We start from the raw sequence: 13586 nt of genomic DNA on the forward strand, positions 1-13586 counted from the left end.
GAAATGATTCTCAAAATCAACGAAATACTGCTCAAGGATTCGAATCAAAGATTGATAATCGTCAAAAGCGAGAATTTTATTTCTGAGAGGGCATAAGCTCTTGTATTTAGAAGTTGCAAACCGAAAAAAATTTAACGATAATGGGAAAATCTATCTATGTTAGTGTTGGGTCATAACAGAATTATAATATCACGATACATCGAAATGAAATATTGATACTTTACAATTTATACATATCGTGGTATATTTGAGTTTCATATTTAACTTTTTGGGTTATAACTTTATGTGAAACTCTAGTATTTAACAGTAACCCAATCATTCAAAGTTTTTAAGTCTAAGAAATCGCACATTTTTACAGAGAACGATAAAGTTATTTATTCACTCTCGAGCTGCTTGATATTTGAACATTAATATCATGTTCTACAGTCGGATATTTTCTGATATATCAAAATAGATTTTTTTTTACTTATTTTCATAAGTTTTCGATTAATAATCATGATATTGTCGATGTCGGTAAATTGTCAAAAGTGGTCAGTCAATAAAAGTAAGGAATTTACAGCAATTCCTGACTTTTATTTGATTTTTATTGTAAAATATATATCATGATAAATTTGAATATTTTAAAATTATGATATTTAAAAAAATATATCGATATTCCGCATTCTATTGTTATATTTCTGAGCTCTAGTTTATACTGCGCTCTAGCTACTCATAGCTCTAGTTCTTACTTAAAATCATAAGGCATCAAATACAAAATGAATAAATTGGTACAATTTTTTATTCAAACTAAACTGCCTAATATTTTTTAGTTTTGCTTGTAAGTTTTCTTATCTATATATCAAAAAGCTTAATCATCTGACAGAAAAGGCAAATATTTTTCAAAATTTTCCAAATGTAGATTAATTCTTTCTCCTTTCTATAATAACTAAAATTGTAATTTATATGATAATAGTTTGAATTCCAGTCAAATACTTAACATCGCTTGAGGCTGTTGTTCCCTAATTTAAAATACAGTTGCATTCTAAAATATATCTGTATTTTCTATTTATAAAGGGAGAATAATGAACTAACTTTCCAATTTTAAACAGTGTGCAAAATAATTTTTTTTTACTAATATAAATGTCCACCCCAGAAAGAGCCTTTTTGTATCATGCTAATTTTTCTTAAAAAATTGGTTTATAAAATAAGAAATTAAAAAAAATGAATTTAAATACCGTTCATTTACATATCAGTTTATTGTTGAACAAAAAAACGTCAAATATAGATGCGAAGGAAGTATAAAAAATTTACAATTTCTCTGCTAATTTTTTTTAAATTCTGTTTTAGATATTGGTGAAACTAATTTCCATACGTCTTCTGTGATGGTGATGGTTTAGACTCTAGGAATTTATTGTACAAAATTCTAAGCCAACCCCAAGTGGGAATTCGCTACCCAACGGCGTTGAATTAAACGCTCTCCTTTTTCGCATTTTCTTAAATAAAATTTCAAAAAAATCTCGATTTTTGACTCTTTTTAGTTCAGTTAAAATGTTTTATAAGAAATAAAAGTTTGCATGGTAAGTGCGACCAACTACAACCAAGAGAAAAATCTCCAAAAAGAAAAAGAGAAAAAGAAAATGAGCCATTAAAGGCCACTAGACTGTAAGTTAACCTCCCGGCTTTTGACCTATATGTACCATCTTGCTTAGGACGACAGCTGGCAATCAGAACATCTTGCCATTGGTTTTGATATGGCAGAGATATTCTGTATCGGATCCATTTGGTCTAATTAATTGAAAAACAGAATTGCTAAAAAACTCATTTCTTAATTTAGCAAATTCCTTTCTAATATAAAGTAAATACAATCTACATCATCTGTCTAGGAGTCTGATTTAAAGAAATAGGAACTGATGCTATGAAATACATTTACACTTTTTTAGTGAAAGAGTGACAACAAGACTTCAATTATGTCGAGCCTTGTAACACTCTTGCAAAAAAATTTTCATTTCTATCCACTTAACCATGATTTTTTTAAAGAAATTTAAGTTTATCTCATGTTTTTGTTTTAAGAAAATGGAGAAACTTTTCTTTTCTCATAACTAAATAAACAAAACGCAATAAATCATGTTGAAACTAGTTCTTAGCTGCCACTCTGATTTTATTGTGCAGTACTTTTGTAAAGTTATATCTGGCAACAGTGAAAGTAAATAGTTTGCCGAATAAAACTAATGATAAATGACATTCTATAAAAATATTGTTCTGATTATTATAGAAGATAACAGACTTTTTTTGGAGTCATAATTTGGAGATTTGATGAGTCCACGAGTCAAAATTTGGAGGAGTTTATTACGAGGTAAATATTTCATGTGGTAAGTGTAGTGTTTTAGTATTGATCTATAGGTGCTACATTCGAATTTTCTGCCTTTATAATAAATAGTAGAATTGTTTTTTTTTTTGTCCTAGTATTTGGTTCCTTTTTTTCTACTCTAGTATCTGTTGTGAAATTAAAACATTAAATAAGGGTGATAAAAAGGTTTAGTGGAGGTATCAGATCCAGATGCTCCACAGGGTAATAAAGTCCCTGAGTAAAAAAAAATATTGAAAATAAAGATATCTATAAGAGAGACGATAGGTGTGATCATAATCTTACTTAACATATTCCAGTGACAAGGAAGATTAATACCGTATTAACAAAATTAAAACATGGTCAGCTGGATGCAAAAAGCTAAACTAAATTACAATTGGGAGCAGTGAAGCTTGCACAGTTGGAAAGAGAAGTGGACAGATAAAATATTCGGAAATATATAATGTTCTGTCAAAATTTGGAATCTGAGCACATAAATCATAGTACCGAAAGCCAAATTAAAAGTGCGTAATCGTTAACGGAGTCGGTTTCCACTAAAGCTAAAAACTTTTTTTAATTCAACAAACATTCTTTTATTCAGCATTGGAACAAAAAATGTTCCAGCAGATTTAAAAGCAGAAATTCTGCTGAGCATTTTGGAAGGAAAAAAAACCCTTTACTAGTCCATATAAAAGAAGGAAATATGAATAATTTTGCATTTTGTATTTATAACTGTCGTTGAACAGCCGACTGAATTTTGGGTTTACGATTACTAATTTTCAACTCTCTAGACTTGTAATGTTGAACCCAATCCAGAAAAGATATTTTATGTTAGCACTGTGGTCTGCGATAACCGAGTGCAAAATTCGTATCGATCAGCCATTACTGGATTTCGAACCTGGTTCACCTCATTCGAAGACGAACGCTCTGTCCCCTAAGCCACCACAACTTCTAAAGAATGCCGTATTCGTTTTCGCTGTAATTGAAAATCACCAACGGAAAAGTTTATACAATATGCATCGAAGCCTGGGGCAAATTTTGATTTTCATTTCCCGAAAAGGAAAGTCGATAGTTTAAAATTTTCATTTGATCTTATAGTGAGGGATAAGATTTTTGGTTAAATTAGCCGAGAAATAAAAATTTATATCGCAGTTATGCAAATTAAAACGATGGTTGGTTAAAACCTTAAGATATAGTTCGTGAATTTACAGATAAATGCAAAACAGCAACATTTTTCGACAAGCTATTTTCGAGTTATAAAAGAGGAGATGAAATGTATGTGAAAAAGATGTATAAACATTATAATTCATATCGAAAAGTGATGGAAACAATGCGTACTAAAACCATAACTCTAACTCAAAACCGTGTCAAATGTTTATGTTTCAGCTTCATAACATTTGACACGGTTTCAATTTGTTAACGATTACGATTAAGAATAAAGCTAAGAAGAATAATCTTTCTTTTAGATGTTTTTCCCTAAATCGCGAAGTGAAAGATTGAAAATACATAAAATTGTTTTGGCTAAACCCGCACCATAAGATGCCTCTTTTTTTTTCAGAGAATATTTTTAAACGGGTATCGTTATGGGTACACTACTTCCTTGCTAAATATACATCAATATACATTGTGTTATTGTTTACATACTGTGGTTATACAAGTAGCTCTTATTATAAATCAGGTTTGAATAAATTAACTAGAGTTTTGAGTGGTAACAGTTAGGAAAGAAGCTGTTGTACTAAGGCTTTGTCGAGTAGTTCACAACTAAAACCAAAAGAAGCCAATAAGTAATCAGTGTTTTTCTTCTGATTAAAAGTAGTTGTATGCCTAATTGCAGTGGCTTTTATATAGTTTCACAAATGAAATTATTTAGTAGATATCATTCAAACATATTCGTTCAAATAGAAGTACTGATTGCAGACGCTAATGCGGAGGACCTATGTTCATTTAAAATGTTGACAGGAGGATAATTATGTGCTCCCAAATCTACTAATTGCAGAAGTACTAATTGCAGACACTAATGCGTAGGACCTATGTTCATTTAAAATGTTGACAGGAGGATAATTATGTGCTCCCAAATCCTGTATCTACCCTATAGCTTTAAAAATAATTCAAATATTTAAATACCGTTAAACGCAGATGTCTTACGGCAAGTAGTAGAGGCATTGTGGGGAAAATAGATAAAACTAGCTTGTGAGGCAAATGAAGGCGAGTGCAATATAAATGGTTTTGACAGTGCTATGTCAAATAATGATTGGATCGCTACACCAAAGACACCCATTATGGGATCTCGATACATTTTGGCTTCACCTATTATTTAGCTGCACCTATTATTTGCCTACACCTTATTATCGCTGCACCCACTATGGGAGTTCGAGTCCTCAGGAATAAAGAAAAATACACATAAAGACGGAATAAAGAGGAATCAAGTACAAACGATAAGATCTCCGGATCAATTTTAAAGCAACCTGAAATTTATATAAGGAATATACGAAACGAATATGTTATGGACAAAAGAAGAACCTGATGAATTAGAGAATTATTATTCTTTGGTAAAGAGAAGATTTGATAGATTGTTAAGAGAATTAGCTAAAAGTTAATGGGGTGGCAATGAGTAAAATTTAGCAGTCCATGAACTGTATAAAATAATGCCATTAAGGAATGCAACGATGATTTTCATGGTTCATTTATGCCGTTGTTAAGGAAAATCAGCAGGCGATGAAATTTTGAGACGTCTTCAACCGTAGTTCTAAATCAAAAGACAATCTCTCTTTAAATGGATTTTTAGACATTGGTCCTAATTTAAACCATAATATTGATTGTATAATTTTAAATTCAAGCAAAATATAAAGTGAAAATCCTTGTTGATATTGAGAAAGCTTTATAATAGTCAATACTGAAAAGGAAAAAGATTATTTAAAGTTTTTATTGTATTCCGAAAACCAAAATAAGGAATATGAAGTTATGATAATTAAAAGGTTCCATTTGGATTCAAAAGTGCTTCATTTATCCAAAGATCGAACTTAATATTAAAATGTTCAAGAGAATGAAGTCAAAATAAGTTGAAACCTACAATATTGCTTTTTACACGGATGATTTGTATTATAGTGGAAATAGTTTAATTAAGCTTTTTCAATTATCGTCAGACTCTTTATCGATTTTAAAATGTTTCGGTTTGAATTTGAGAAAGATGAAGTTCTACGATAAGAAATTAGAAAATCGTGGGAAGAAAGTAAAAACAGTGTGACAGTGATGCAGAACAGGCTTACCAAATAAAATTTTTGAGTTTAAATTGGAATCCAGCTCGAGATGTACTGTAATTAGGTTTGAAAGGCACCTTAGGTTTTTTTCGATGCGTAAAACACTAAATGGCATGTGCTACAAACTATTTCTATGCATATAACAAACTATTTCTGGGCACTAAATGGCATGTGCTTCAAACTATTTCGATTCGTACTGAATTTCTTTTTTCTTATTAACGTTGACATTTCCTTTGTCACAGGAATTGTGGATAAGAGCAACAGGATGAGGAAAACTCGGAAGATTTTTTGAAGAAATGGGTGAAGTGGTGGGGCAAAGAGAAAGCTTCAAAAGCCGAAATCACTGTAGGCTACCTTTCGATAGATAATGGTTGACATTGTCGGTAGCCAAATCTCTCACATTGCTGATTTTCGGACGTGGTTTGAACACGCCTAACTCACCAAAACGCCCACTTCAATTTTAATACGCATACTTTGATGGCACAGTGAACAGTTAACTTGCTACTTGTTACTGAGACATTGTCCTCCTCGCGCTGTTGCTACTCAGTCTCAACCACACGCAAAAGGGACCTGCATGCACTCATGGACCCTATTTTAGTGAGAACATCTTTAAAAAGAATTTCAGATCCAGATGTCACTAGTGAAAATGATGGGTGGAATAACAGATCGAAATTAGTAAAACAACTATACCAAACGTTTTGAAAGCCATGGTCTTGGAAATACCTAACTCAATTCCAACAACGGACAAAATGGAACGAAAAGATGAAACTCGATGAGTAAATGATCTTGTAATTATTAAAAAAAGATCATGTGCCCCCTTCTAGAGGAAATTAGGGAGTGTTATGAGGGTACATGAAAGAAAGGATGAAAAGTTCAATTGGTTCAATTGAAAAGTTCAATTGAAGAGCCGATTCATCCACTGCGTTATTACCAGTCGAGCAATTGCCTGTTTGGTTGCCCAAACAGGATATGGATCATGAGTATGCTGTAACTTGTCCATAGTTATCCCTCTGATTTTATTTTGTCAGGCACTTATGTAAAGTTATGTCTGGCAACCGTGAATATGAATAGTTTTCAAAATAAAAATGGTGGTAAACGACATTCAATAAAATTGGCATTGTGTTTCATTTCGGAGTTGTGTTTATTAGCACTCACAGGACGCATAAACCTTAAAATCATACTTTTTATTCATTTAATAGCGTATATTGAAACAGAAATTATTATCCCCACATGTGTAAAACTACGACTGAAAATTAGTACAGTGCTAATAGATCAAAAGTTACCGAAATCCAAAAATTTAAAAAAAATTTGTCAAATTATTAGGTCCTCTTTTTTTATAATAGTTTGCTCAACTTTACCCTTCCAGTTTTGACAGAAGGTGGAAAGAAGGATAAAAGTTTTAAAAAAAGATAAATATTGTCATTTGGATGAATGATGCATTGTTTCAGAAGTAATATATTACAATAAATTGAATGGTGTAAAGCAATAAGTTATAGGACCTATACTCTAATACTTTTAAGCTGTAAATGCTTTATGCAAGCAAATAAATAAATAATTAAACAAGTAACGAAATTATTTAACTAAGAAATGTATCCATGTAGTGATCTAAAATTATTATCGTTGAAATGAAAGTATTGTTTTCCTTGTTGTATTTATTATTGAAGTGGACTAAACGAAACACGAAACCATCCAACCTTAATCATCATACTTTTAAGAGCAAAAATGATTTTTATGTATACACTGTACTTTGACTTATACATATCAATGCATCTAACAATGCGATTTTTTCCTATCTATATTAGTAAATTGATTTCTTCCCTTTGTATTTTTCGCCAAAGTGAATGTGATAAAGTCCGAAAAAGTAAATTGCTAAGGAGTTATAAGGGTTTCATAGATGTAAAATACAATCATATAATAAATGATAAAACAAATTGTTTCAAAATCATAAGTGTTCTAATAATAAAAAGTTTAAATGAAAAATTTCTGTTATAACAAAAATACAGCTACAGAGCTTTAAATCGTATTGACTTATATTAGATTTCTTTCGATTCATATTAAAAATACATAGGAAACAACACTGCTTCACATGTCTAGATAACAATGTACATAAGACCTTTATAATCTTTAAACTGTGGGAATTGAATATCATATTTTTCTTAATACACGTAAATACATTTTCTCCCTTCTTGCCTTTTCTTAAAATAAATAACAAACATGCAAAGTTGCGCTATTTTTTTCCCTGTTATGATTAGGGTACTTGATTTGCCACAGATTATAATTCATATTATTCTAGATGCCCATTTTAAATTCTTATTTTAAAGTACAAAATTATTTAATGAAATTGTCATGGTAAAATTCTTTGTGGAATATTATACCTCTAATCTGAAAAAAAATTATAACATAGTAAAATTCTTATTTTAAGTCATAAAAAAGTACGTACTTATTTTTATCGATGATGTCGAAAACTAAGCTTGATGTGCAATAAAAGTAGTCATTCTCTACTAATAATCCAATCATTATTATAATAAATGTGCCTAAGTTAATCATATCATTCGATTCCACCTGGCATTTGAAGAAGAAAATTATTCTTCCTCGGTAATATGAAAGACTCATCTACCAAAGCATCAATCTTAGCACCAGGCATGAATTTCCATAAAGCAGCATCCCTAACACTCCTTATCTTAATTCTAATCGATACCCCTCTTCTGAGTTGGCTGGCGAAACACTCCAAATACATTAAAGCAGTGTAAGTCGTTAGTCTCTAAAATCGAGGAAATATCTCCGATTCAATTTATTTCAATAGTCTAGGGACGGTGGAATTTTCATAACTATTGAATAAAAAAAAGGGAAAGAAATTCGGAGACAGAGTTTTAAAGTAAATCATTTAAATCAGGACATATGAGCTGAAATGGAAAAGTTGATATTTATATAGTCGGATTTTGTGCATAGTTATATAATATAATTCTGTTTTCATATGATTAACGGTAACTTTTTTATATTTAATAAGACTTCTAAATTTATAAAAATATTTTATACCTTTAAGCGTAATGTAATATATTGTCGTAACAATTTCGATTAAAATAATTGAATTGGGAAAGGAACACCATAATTGATAAAAAAAAATGGTTATTGTAATTGAAACAACTTTATTGCTTTGAATATATATATATATAATATCAATATATTATATATATATACTCAAAGTTAAAGGTTTTAAGTATTCCGTTGTATATCTTCTATTATATAAATAATCTCAAACAAAAACTGATACGGTAAGATATTACTTGATTAAAAAACTTCATTAGCTTCTGGACAATATATAGTCCAGGTACTACTTTTAAATGTCTGTTGCTATTGATCTGAATTATTGTGATTGTGACTTTACTTGTGAAAATTAAAGAAAAGTGCTTGATTTGGTTTTTTCAAAATTAGAAAAATGTTTTAATTTAGAAGTCCTCTGCGAAACATATGGACTTTTTAACAAATGCCTACATTAAACGAGTCTTACCATCTCCTCAAATAAAATGGACTTAAAGTCGTTTCACTCCTTGTAGCAAATTAATCTATGTTATCACCTTTTACTATGATGTTTTATTATTTTCTCATTATAGTGCTAAATTTATTTCATTTTAAACTATAATTTTTGCAAATTTGGTTTAGGTTATTCTTACTGGTTAATTTTCCATTGTATTAGGAATGATTATCATTATAATTTTGCTGCTGGTGTTGTGTTTTCTTTGTTTACCTGCTCTTTTTCTTTACTGACCTTTAATTATGATATTACTATTTATATATTCATTGCCCATGCTAAGGATTTTAAATTATTTACCAGTTTTTAAAATTCTAAGATAAAGACAAATCTCAACAATTTCTTATGATTGATTTTTTCAGTAGCAAACTTTTAAGCAAAATACATATTTATTATAAATTGAATTATTTTATAAAAATGCAAATACAAATTAAGTGTCATTTTGCTGTTGGGGAGGAGTAAATGAGCAATGACTGGATAAATTCTTCTTTTTGTTCAAAAACAGCATTCGCCAATACTTTCCCCAAAGAAAAAAAAATTTTTGCCAAATTTACAGTTTTATCGTATTTGGTTAGATGACAAATGCTTAGCACAAGCTATGTATAGATAAAAATCAAATAAATAGGTATATCATTTGTGAGTATAAGGATTTATAGCCTATAGTATACTTTAAGATTGTTCTGTCATTTTTTTCGTTTTTAAGTATTGAAACTTTTTACTACCAAATGCTATATCAAACATAATGTGTGTGGGGGGGGTCTTGAAACGACAATAAGTTGACTTGTTTATTTTAGTCAGGGTTTTGGCTATCTATAAAGTAACATTTCTAATCCCCATTCCATTTTCATGAAATCTGAAGAATCCATTTGCACTTTTATAATGTCGCTCCAAAACATTTTTTTTTGTGTAGTATTGTAGATTCAAAAATTATTGACAGTAATTTTCTAACATTTTAATTTATTGTTTAAAAAAATTTCATAAGCTATAAAGAAGCTTAAAAAATAATTAATTTGTTTTTATAAACATAATGCAAACTATAGCTTTTGATAAAGTGTTAATTGATGTCAGTGTTTTATTTCTCGGTATAAATCAGGTGACTTGACTTATTTACCCAATTGTGTATCAATGTTTTATTTTCCCGTTCAGAGCTGTTCACTAACGTTCCTGTATCAAACTGTAGTAACACACTATGCTTGTTTTAAGAATAAACCAGTTTTTGAAACACTATCCCAGTATGCTGAGCACAGTACACTAGTACCAGTATATGCTGGCTCAAGCATGATACTAGATAATGAAACTACAATTTAGGTATTATACCGGAGGCAGTATCCTGCTAACTTGTGAAACACCAGCTTCGGTATGATACTGGCTGATGAAACGCTGGGTCTGGTATAATTCCCGATCCAGTATCATACCAGTACCGGTGTTTCATACGCCGGCATGATTTTCTTATACCAGGAATTTTATCCAATAAGGTACCCTCTTGAATTCACATTTTAAGTTTCTTTTTATAGTTATATTAAACAATAAAATATAATTTAGTAATAAATTAAATTTAAAATTANGGGTCTGGTACAATTCCCGATCCAGTAGCATACCAGTACCGGTGTTTCATACGCCGGCATGATTTTTTTTTATACCAGGAATTTTATCCAATAAGGTACCCTCTTGAATTCACATTTTAAGTTTCTTTTTATAGTTATATTAAACAATAAAATATAATTTAGTAATAAATTAAATTTAAAATTAAATTGGAGATATGAAAAGAAAATTAAAGTTAACTTTAAAACTAGCATAGTGTAGGTATAAAGAAGTATGTTTTTTTAGAATATAAGTCTTTTATCCTTCCACTTAAGCAGCGTTTAACTTTAAATATTCAAAACATTTTTAAATGCTTTAAATAAGTATTCTTTTTATACTGTCCTGTTATATTTTATTAATTTATATTAAATTTTCCACTGGCTGCAGCTAGTAGAAAATTGACTATGGTGCTTACAAAGCAGGTGAGCAATTCAGCTAAATCTTGCATATTAAAAAAGATAAACAATGTTGCATTTTCCTGTTTAAACCTATCTAATATGCTTACATTAATATTGTTTTCCCTAACTTAGACCAGTCTATGTTACTGATACAGACCAGTCCATTTTTCTGATGTCAGTGTCTTATTTCCTTGTACAGACCAGTAAATTCAACTGATATCAATGTTCCATTTCCCTGTGCAGACCAGTTCATTCTACTGATATCAATGTTCCATTTTCCCGTAGAGACTAGTAAATTCGACTGATATCACTGTTCCATTTCCGCGTAGAGACCAGTCCATTCTACTGATATCAGTGTTCCATCTTCCCGTAGAGACCAGTCCATTCGACAGATATCAGTGTTCCATTTCCCCATAGAGACCAGTCCAATCTACTGATATCAGTGTTCCATTTCCCCGTACAGACCAGTTCATTCTACTGATATCAGTCCATTCTACTGATTTAGACCAATACAGTGTATTGACCTACGCTACTGATATCAATATATCATGACCAGTCCATTGTACTACTCTACTGATATCAGTGTTCCATTTCCCCGTACAGATCAATACATTTTTTTATTTTTTTATTGATTTCTATTGGTCATTTTTTGCAGGGTATAGAGGGAATTAAAAGCTTACATGTCTCAAGTACCCAAAAATTTGTGCCCATTCTCATGACCTGCCAGTCATAGATGAGAAGAAAGAAAAATGATTTGAAATATAAAACGTAAAGCTACCAACACTGAATGGAAAGTAATGGTTGGAAACAAAACTTAAAAAACCTCAGTAGCAGAGGATAAAAAAAACATGATTCTCGGGTTAGTCGTTTTTGTTTCTCTCTTATTTTTAATACTCTTAGTTCGCATTTCCGTTTTCTAATTTTTTGCTTGTATCGTAAATGTTATTTTTTCCTTTAATGTTTTCTTGCTCTTATTTCCCTTTTAAGTTATGGATCGTCCTAATATTAGGAGTTTCAAATGTTTACGTATGCAACAATCGTTTTTTTTTTAATATTTTTAATTTTTTTTTCTTTCTCTTTTTTGTTGCAGAAATGCAAAGATTCATCAGTCTCTTCAAATTTTGTTCAAAGTCCTTTACGCGCTGTTAAGGCACTTTCTCAAGATTGTTCATTTTCCTTCCTATTATTAGCCTCAGTTTAGTACTGGAGAAAAAAAAGATAAGCTTTTGTTGACGTTTTGCTCTCTAAACACTGGGATAAGTTTATCGAAAAATTAAGTAATCTGATTTCGGTTAATTAACAATTGCACCCTAATGTCAAACCATTAACCTAACATTCATTTTTTTTGTTCTTTTCTTATTTTTAAATTTATTTTCGATTGCTCTTAAAAAGACACAAAGAAGTATCTAATTTAAGTATAAATTTCGCTGCAATTTCCAAATTTTTGGCTCTCAATATCATTGCCCTCTTAGAATCATCATTTAAATGTAGTGAAGTTTCTCCTGATAATCTTCATACTTTTCTTATCAATTCTCTGAATTCATGCTCTTCGGCATTAAATTTCTAAAACTCTTTCTTCAAATAATCCTCAAAATCAGGCAATTAAGGAACTTAATTCTCCTTGTGACATTTTCATCGTCAAATCAAATAAAAAGAGCAGAACAGTATTCTCAACAAATCAGATTTCTTTATAATCATGTTGAAATTATGTCAGTAAATATGTAAAATTGTGTAAGTACCAGCCCCTACACAATTTTAATGTTTGACCCTACCCATTCTCATTCTACTGTTACAAACAATAAAACAAAAAGTTCTTATACTATGTCGGACAGCACCAAGCGTAGTACCAGTCCTTTATTTTCTAATTGCTGTCGTTTGCAACTCCGCCCTGAAGTTCACAAACATCAATTTGCTTTTTGACCTATTATCTCTAACATTGATATTCTGTGATATAAACTTGCTTTCTATGTATATCAGATCTCCATTAATTTCTAACAAGACTTTGTTTCCCAACTATCACATCTCTCCGCCCTCCAACAAAACTGTGCTCTTTCATGATGTTGTTTCTCTTTTCACTAATGTCCATATTTCTAGTGCTATCGACTATTTAAAACTAGATTTAATGAATTTCCTGAATGAAATCTATGATATTATCTACCTTATCAATTCCTTGATTCAGGAAACTTCTTTTTAATTCAATGATAAACTTTATAATTGAGTTGAGGGTTTATCCACGGGCAATTTCTCTCTCCTAATCTTTGTGACTTATTTATGCATTATTTCGCAGAAAATTTGTTTTTTAATTACTCAAATTCTCATGGTAAAAAATAATTGTTGATGGTAAGTTTTTTTTAGTTGTAAGTGATACAGTTTTTCTGGAGATACTTTCTGTTATCAACTCGGAAGTCCGTATATTCAGTTTACTTTAGACGCGAAAACTAATTATACTTTACTTTTTGTGGTTATTCTTATAACTAAACAATTTGATCATTTTCACA

General features: G+C 30.4%; 1 long non-coding RNA gene across 1 annotated transcript; it reads right to left on the bottom strand.

The window, feature by feature from the left end:
* Positions 1–10188: 10188 nt before the first annotated feature.
* Positions 10189–11148, bottom strand: LOC139425214 (uncharacterized). Its single transcript, XR_011636491.1, has 2 exons — positions 10993–11148; positions 10189–10301 (listed from the first exon to the last, which is right to left on the bottom strand). It is a non-coding gene; the product is annotated as an uncharacterized lncRNA (long non-coding RNA).
* Between the last annotated feature and the right edge of the window lie 2438 nt (positions 11149–13586).

The sequence above is a fragment of the Parasteatoda tepidariorum genome, chromosome 3 (assembly GCF_043381705.1).
Source record: "Parasteatoda tepidariorum isolate YZ-2023 chromosome 3, CAS_Ptep_4.0, whole genome shotgun sequence".
In the NCBI taxonomy this organism is placed as follows: domain Eukaryota; kingdom Metazoa; phylum Arthropoda; class Arachnida; order Araneae; family Theridiidae; genus Parasteatoda; species Parasteatoda tepidariorum.